The sequence below is a fragment of the Simochromis diagramma genome, unplaced genomic scaffold (assembly GCF_900408965.1).
Source record: "Simochromis diagramma unplaced genomic scaffold, fSimDia1.1 OVJJ01000510.1, whole genome shotgun sequence".
Taxonomy (NCBI): Eukaryota; Metazoa; Chordata; class Actinopteri; order Cichliformes; family Cichlidae; genus Simochromis; species Simochromis diagramma.
Genome location: NW_024387326.1, coordinates 3,057,639 through 3,057,874, shown reverse-complemented (window position 1 = coordinate 3,057,874; position 236 = coordinate 3,057,639).

The window sequence follows — 236 nt, the reverse complement described above, 5'->3', positions numbered from 1 at the left end:
TGTCTGACTTTTGTGTTTTTTATGACTTGAACATTTCTACAGCTTGGTCGTCTTTTAGTAATGCTAAAATTATTACAGTGAGTGTTAAAGTAGACTTAAAATGCCAGTTATACAGCAGTAAAAACCAGACCAATGCTTTATTCATGGAGCAAAGTCATGCTAGTGTGCAGATCTATTATAGCTCGTTTGCTCATAGTTTTTGGTCTTTGAGCTGGTATCTGTAAAAGCTTAAAGCT